Genomic DNA, 7727 nt, shown 5'->3' on the forward strand with positions numbered 1-7727 from the left:
CTCTTTCTCTCTCTTCTATCTCTGTCTCTTTTCTCTCTCCTCTCTTTCCTCTCTATTTCTCTCTCCTTTCTCTCTAACTCTCTTTCTCTCTCTCCCCACCTCTCTCTTCTATTTCTCCTCTCCCCACTTTTGGGTTGATTACTCCCTGAAGTGCTTGGGGTACCATATATGGTGCAGGAGATCGAATCAGGATGTCAGCATGCAAGTTAAGTGCCCTCCTTACCTTCTGTGCTCTCTCTAGCCCCAACGTCTCTCTCCATTGCCTGGTAGATCCACTGTGCTCATCGATGGCTCCCCAACAAGCTGGCATCAGTTTTGCTTTCCTGGGGACACACCGAAAGTGCTGCCATCACCAGCTCCAAGGTTATATTATAATACTATAATATCTCATAATACTTCATTCCTCACTGCTGTTTTCTGTCCGGGGCCCAAGTAAGATTCCGGGGTAAGATCATGGACATTCCTTATCATAGGAGCCTCACTCCTGTGTTGCACAGCGACATGCTTGAGAAAACCACAAACTAGTTCATCTCCTTCTATCTACTAACATCTTTGCAGCCAAAGATAGGTAAAGAAAATCACTGAAGAATAATGACTGTGTTGGGGATAGAGCAATAGTACATGAACAATAGGTGGACGCTCTCTGCTCTTGTCTAAGATCTTTCTGGTCTACCAATGTGGAAAATATTTTTGCTGTTGTTGCTGTTGCTGTTGCTGCTGTTATTATTTATGGCTTTGGGATTTTTTGGTTTATGTGTGTTATTTTTGTTTGTTCGCATCACCTGTGCAAGTTGAGTGTTCTGCCACTGTGCTATGTCTACAGAGCTAAATTTTGGGGTGGGGAACAAATAGAGAAGTCATTACTCCCAGCTCTGCACTTGGGGGTGGCTACTGGTAGCTTTTGGCAAGGAATTATATGTGGTCCTGGGAACCAAACAAGCCCACTCTCATACAATGCAAGTGCCTTAGCCTCTATACTATTTTCTCACTGACCCTAGACTTGTATTTTAACGAGTTCCTAGGATGCTAATCCTTATGATCTGGGGAGATTCCTTAAATATGATTTCTCTATACAGAGTCAGAGGGATAGTATAGAGTAGGGTATTTGCCTTGTATGCATCAACCTGATTTTAATTCAGTACCACATATGGTCCCCTGAATCCACTCAGCAATTCCTCAGTGCAGAGACAGGAGAAACACCTAAGTACCACTGGGTGTGGCCCCAAAACTAAGCTGAAACAAAAAAATTATACAAGTGGAGGAAGGAGCTGTCCAGGGACAGGGGGTAGCACAGCAGACAATGTAGGGGTTAAGGCACTTGCCTGGCATTTTACTGACCAGGGTGAGAATCCCAGCACCACAGATAGTCCCCTGAGCCCAGGATTGCTCCTGAGCACAGGACCAGGAACAGCCCTGAACACTGCTAGGAATGGCCCAAATCCCCTTATCCCCAATAAATAAAATAGAAATTGCTTCAAATGAAAAAGGAAATATGCCATGCTTCTGAGAGTGATTAAATTCTGCCTCTAACATGACTTTTCCTCCAGAATACAAAATAACACCAAGCTAAAGAATTCATGGCAGGGCCTGGAGAGATAGCACAGCGGTGTTTGCCTTGCAAGCAGCCGATCCAGAACCTAAGGTGGTTGGTTCGAATCCTGGTGTCCCATATGGTCCCCCGTGCCTGCCAGGAGCTATTTCTGAGCAGACAGCCAGGAGGAACCCCTGAGCATCGCTGGGTGTGACCAAAAAAAAAAAAAAAAAAGAATTCATGGCAGCAACATCAGGACATCAGCAGAGCCTTGGTATAAGGGGGCACACAAACAACTGTAGCTGTTATAGTAAAAACAATTAACAGAAGCCCTTGAAATGAACTTCCCGCCCCTGATTTTTCTTTTCTTTTCTTTTGTATTTTGTATTTCTTTTGTATTTCGCTCCTGGCTCTACCTTCAGAAATTGCTCCTGGCAGGCTCAGGGGACCATATGGGATGCACGGATTTGAACCAATGACCTTCTGCATGAAAGGCAAACACCTTACCTCCATGCTATCTCTCCGGGCCCATGCTATCTCTCCGGCCCGATTATTCTAATAAGGTAGGAAACCAAAGTAATGCTGCCCAACACTTGGGCACAAGGACCAAATAGTATGATGTGTCCGTGCTAAAAGAGATTTTTGGTAGCCACCTGAGGTAAGCTCCAGGGGATCAACACAGTGTAGATCTTTGGGCACTGGGAAGGCCAAGCCTGTTCATATGAATAACAGATATTCTCTTCTTGAAAAATAGAAGAGAAGGGGAAGGCAGCAGAGAGAAAGTATAGATGTTAAGGCACTTGTCTTGCATGTTGGCTGACCTGAGTTTGACTCCCAGCACTGCACACGGTCCCCAAGCTTTGCCAGGAGTAATTCCTGAGCATAGAGGCAAAACTAAGCCCTGTGGACTGCCAGGTATGGCAAAGAAAGAAAGAGAAGGAAGGAAGGAAGGAGTAAAACTATAGAGTTGCATCAATTTTGGCATGACGGAGTGGATGCAGAGTACGTGAGAAAGTTATGATGTTATAAGAGCCGGAGTGATAGTACCACAGGTAAGGTGCTTACCTTGCTTGTATATGGCTGGCCCAGATTTGATCTCTGGCATCTATATGTTCCCCCATGCACTGCAAGGAGAAATTGATTCCTGAGTGCAGAGCCAGGAGTAACCCCTGAGCACCACTGAATATGTCCCAAAAAAGACAACACCAAAAAAGTGTGGTGTTACAGAGAATCCAGCAGATGGGATCTGCTACGGGGAAGGCTGCCTCATACTGGATAAACAACAGGATCTAATTGTAGGTCTCAGGTCCAGGGCAGCTGTGCAGGTAGGGATGCTACGTAGGTGCTACTGTAGGATCTCATCTCACGAAGCCTGGCCAGGCCACAACCAATGTGCTGACTGTGGTAGCTAACCATGGAAGTGACAAACCCTCCATCTTCTTAGGAAAACCTACATATCCTGGGTCAAAAATATGCTTCCCAGGGCAGAGCTTCTGCCAACATCATCACCACGATGCTCCTTGAGGCTTCTGCATGGTCATACTACAGCAAATGAACGTGTCCCTCACCTTCACATCACACCACAGCAGAAGGCAGGCAGCAGCCCAGGGTGTAACCGCCCTGCAGGACCTGAGGGGAAGTGAGATTTACAGAGCAGAAAAGCAGCTGACACATTTGGTCACACGTATGGAACCATTAATGGCGCCCTCTGTGGTGCTAGGGAACTGAATCAGGATCAGTGGCATGCAAAGCAAAAACCTCAGTCCCTGTAGCATCTTTCCAGCCCCTACTACTTTTTTTTGTTTTGTTTTGGGCCATATCTGAAGTGCGCTAGGCTTTCTTCTGGCAAGAATCAGTCCTACAAGATCATATGAGGCGCTGGGGATAAAACTCAGGTGAGCCATATGCAAGGCAAGCACCCTGCCCACTGTACTATCACTGGATCCCCCCCTTTTTTTCATTTTCTGACTTTTTTTTTTTTTTTTTTGGTTTTTGGGCCACACCCGGTAATGCTCAGGGGTTACTCCTGGCTATGTGCTCAGAAGTTGCTCCTGGCTTAGGGGACCATTATGGGACACCGGGGGATCGAACCGCGGTCCTTCCAAGGCTAGCGCAGGCAAGGCAGGCACCTTACCTTTAGCACCACCGCCCAGCCCCCGTTTTCTGACTTCTTGCCACAGAAAGTTTTATAAGAACAAGGTTCTAGTTGACTTACTGTTCTAAAAGAAACATAGTTGGTTCTCAACAAGCACACTTAGTTGGATGTCGGTGACTAAGGTGGACATTCCTGCAGAAGAGTAAGACATACATGTTTTACACATGTCTAGTCTAGTATTCATCCTTATGGATGCTCAGTAAGGTGTGTAAGCTTCCTTCTGTAAGAGGAACCTGAGTGGCCTTACAGGAGTGACACTGTGAGTCATTTCCCCAGTGTGTGATCCCAAGCCAGATTTATGTGTGAATCCCAGCACCCTGTAACCAACATGTGAGTGACCCTGGCCACCACAAGAAGACAACCAAAGGAAGAGAGAAAGGTAAAAAAAAATCTCCCACAGAGAGAGCCCTTCCTCTTTATTATCCTTCTAAACTGCTTTAATTCGTTTATTCCAGAAACATTTGTGGAGCCACAACTCTGTGCCAAGAACTGAGTTTGAGTATAGCTTTGACAAACAGAAATATAACACAAGCTTTACATGCATATATCATACACACATTTCAGATACTTGGGAGGGTCTTTTGAGATACTATCTGATTTTAAAACTGCAAAAAGGGAGCCAGAGAGATAGGACAGCAGGTGAGGCGCTTGTCTTACATGCAGACAACCTGGGTTTAAATCTTGACACCACGCATGGTCCTCCAATGAGTGATCCCTGATCAGAGTGCTAGAATTAAGGCCCGAGCCTGCTAGATATAGCTCGATTTTAATTCTTCCTCTCACACCAAACCTCACCAAAATAAAAAATAAGGACCAGATATGGCTCAAAAAAACATGTGCAAGGCTCAGAATTTGATCTCCAGGAATATATGAACCTCTCAAATGGTACACACCCTCAAACGGGAAGTAAAAGCTAATGTTGAGGTCTTTAACTCATTTTGAATTAACTTCTATATGTGGTATGATAAGGGTCCAAGGTTTTATTTTGTATATAACTAATATAAATATAATATGGTAAAAAAAATCAAGTGTAGTTGCTATGAAAACTTATGTATTATAGATCACATGGTATTAGAATATCCAAGATAGCAGAGAGCAATATTCACAAAGTGATTTAATCACCTTTGGATCACAGTGTGTATTTTGACTTGTGTTTAACTATCTAACATTTGATAATTAGAAGGGCATGCTGACTACCATACATATAAAGACAGTCAGATATATTACAAGAGCTAGTGGAATTAGCTGAATTGGTGGTGGAAATGTTGCACTGGTGATGGGGGGTGTCATCTTATATGACTAAAACCCAACCATAATCATGATTGTAATCAAGGTGTTTAAATAAAGATATTTAAAAAAAAAAAGAAGTCTTGGGATAGCAGGGTTTACTTATTTATTTTTGATGGGGGGCAGAAGGGTCAGGGATGGGGACAGTTATTGTGGGGGATTATTCAGGATATAAAATTGCCATTTTATTCATCTTTGCAGATAGTTTTTTTGTTTGTTTGTTTGGGGGGAGCCACACCTACCAGTGCTCAGGGGTCACTCCTGGATCTGCACTCAGAAATCACTCCTAGCAGGGTCAGGGAACTTTATGGGATACTATGGATTGAACCTGGGTCAGCCACTTACAAGCCCTTCCTGCTGTGCATTCAGTCTTGTCCTTTTGGGGATACTTTTGTGGCATTAAATCTATTCACTCTACTGGGTAATCATGACTTTGATTTATGGTCAGACTTGGCTGAGCTGATCAAACTAAAACTCACAGCCCCATTTTCCAGCTACAGAGAACTTTCTGCTTCTCTGAACACAGTGACTGCATTGCATAGTCTCCTCATGCCTGGCACACTCCACTTAGTACTAAGTCATCCATGTTGTGGCATGTGTCCCAACGTCTTAATGCAAAGTAATACTTCACCATGTACAGGCATATTTTGGTTCTGGTCTTCAGGAAATGACATAGAGTCGCTTCTGCCTTGGGGCTCCTAAGACAGCCAGCATGAAGACAGTATAAAGAATCTGGCTAGGGGGCTGGAGAGATAGCATGGAGGTAAGGCATTTGCCTTTCATGCAGGAGGTCATCGGTTCGAATCCCGGCGCCCCATATGGTCCCCCGTGCCTGCCAGGAGCAATTTCTGAGCCTGGAGCCAGGATAACCCCTGAGCACTGCCGGGTGTGACCCAAAAACCACAAAAAAAAAAAAAAAAAAAAAAGAATCTGGCTAGGACACTTGCTTTGGTTCTTTGACACACCCTGAGGTGGAATGGCAACTCCATGCAATACTTATATATGCTTTTAAAGATTTGCCAAACTATTTTCCATGGCAGTGGAACTATTTTCCACTCTTTTTATTTTATCTATTGAGTGAGTGAGTGATTGATCTTTGGGCCACACCTGGCTGTGCTCAGGGGCCACTCCTGGTTTTGCACTTAGAAATTGCCCTTGGCAGGCTGGGGGAACCTCAACCAGTCCCTCCCGGGTCAGCCGCATTCAAGGCAACCGCCTTACCTCTGTGCTATCTCTCCAGCTCCACAGCCACACCTGCCTGTTCTTTCTTCTTTCTATTTTATGGCAGTCTTAATGAGTGGAAAGCAGTACCTCATCATGGTATTGAGTTCCCTAATAATTAGAATTGCTGAGCATCTTTTCATATGCTTGTTGACCATTTGTGTATTATCTTAGGTTAAATTTCTTCTTTTCTAAAAAAATGTGTGATTTACAACATTGTTCATATTATTGTTGATTTAGGCATTAAATGTTCAAACACCAATTCTACCAACAGTATGAACTTCTCTTCACCAGTTTCCCAACCACCATCCTCGCCTGCCTGCTTACAGACACAAACTATTTGACTTCATATTGTTTGTTACAACACAAAGGCAAATGGAATTATCAAAACTTAGATCATCAAGGATCAACTTGAAATAATGATTCTATTGCTCTATGGTGTGACTAAAGCTAATACCTAAGGATTCACTGGGTTGTGGTTGGTGCTAGTTGAGTTTTCTGTGTTACTATTGGGCTCACTGAGGTTGGTAGAGTTCTACATAACTTTCCCATTAGACTTCCTGTGATACTATTGTGCTGTCACTGCTATGAAATTTTGAAGTGTTCTGCAGCTGCTTGTGGCCAGTTGATCGAGGTTCTGAAATAAATTTGGTGGGTTGAGAAGGTTAAGTTCTGAAGCTGGGACATTTCTGAAGGAGCCTGTGTAGCTGTGAGATGCTGTGCCTTCAGGCAGAAAGGGGAATCTTCTCCTACCCATTCTGAGAATGCCCCAGCAGTATCAGCCCAGCCCCAGACTGACTGCCTGGAAAGAACTGGCAACCAGTGTTTTCTTTTCAAAATTCCTATTTGAAATGTTTTTGTTTTGGGGTTGGAAAGACAGCTCAAAGGGCTGGAGCACAGTGCTTTATTTACATATCGGAGGTCCAGGTTTGATTCCTTCCTGATTACCAGATGGTCCCCTAAGCATTACCAAATGTGGTCCCCACACCAATCGTTGGGCTGGTGAGACAGATATGGTTAAGACATTTGTTTTAACAGCCAACTTCAGTTCAATCCTTGGCATCACATATAGTTCCCCAGGCCCCAACAGGAGTGATTCATGAGCAAAGAGCCAGGAATAAGCCCTGAATAATACCACGAGGTGTGCCCCCTCCAAAAAAATTAAAACATAAACAAGACTTTATAGCTTCTGTTGTTATTACACTGTAGGCTCCCTACAGGTATAGCATATTCTCTCTCTGTCTCTTTCTGTCTCTCTCTCTGTCTCTTTCTGTCTCTCTCTCTCTGTGTCTTTCTGTCTCTCTCTGTCTCTGTCTCTCTGTCTCTGTCTCTCTGTCTCTGTCTCTCTCTCTATTATACAACAATATGTTTCCTTGCTGAGTCACAGCATATACTGTTCCATTCCCCCACCTGATCTGGGTGTCCCTGACCTCCACTTTCTCTACTGCCTTAACTCAAACACTTATTCATTATCCCTAGCATCTATTTAAACAGATCACTGTCTCCAGCCTCACCTTTCTCCAAACTTGCCTC

This window comes from Suncus etruscus, chromosome 16, assembly GCF_024139225.1.
Source record: "Suncus etruscus isolate mSunEtr1 chromosome 16, mSunEtr1.pri.cur, whole genome shotgun sequence".
Lineage (NCBI taxonomy): Eukaryota > Metazoa > Chordata > Mammalia > Eulipotyphla > Soricidae > Suncus > Suncus etruscus.